The sequence below is a fragment of the Penaeus monodon genome, chromosome 23 (genome assembly GCF_015228065.2).
Source record: "Penaeus monodon isolate SGIC_2016 chromosome 23, NSTDA_Pmon_1, whole genome shotgun sequence".
Taxonomy (NCBI): domain Eukaryota; kingdom Metazoa; phylum Arthropoda; class Malacostraca; order Decapoda; family Penaeidae; genus Penaeus; species Penaeus monodon.
In genome coordinates, this window is record NC_051408.1 from 36,867,157 (window position 1) to 36,867,391 (window position 235).

The 235-nt window shown below is 23.8% G+C and overlaps 1 protein-coding gene across 1 annotated transcript in view; it reads left to right on the forward strand.

The window, feature by feature from the left end:
• Positions 1-235, forward strand: part of LOC119588229 — a gene marked incomplete in the record, with an annotated part of 29,961 nt that overhangs the window by 19,551 nt on the left and 10,175 nt on the right.

Below are 235 nucleotides of genomic sequence, written 5' to 3' on the forward strand. Positions count from 1 at the left end.
CTGCTCATGTTATTATGATTATTATTCATATTGTTTGCAGTTGAGAATTACAGTTTTTCTCTCTTATTGCTGTTGTCATTATTTTATCAAAATTAATTTTTCACTTTTTGGCCATTTTTTGTAGATATTTATAGATTTAGAAATTTTATATGATAACTATTAGTGTGCTTCTCTTTTATCTGTTGTGATTATTATTTCAAAATTTGTTATCTAAAATACGCTACAAATTCATGTG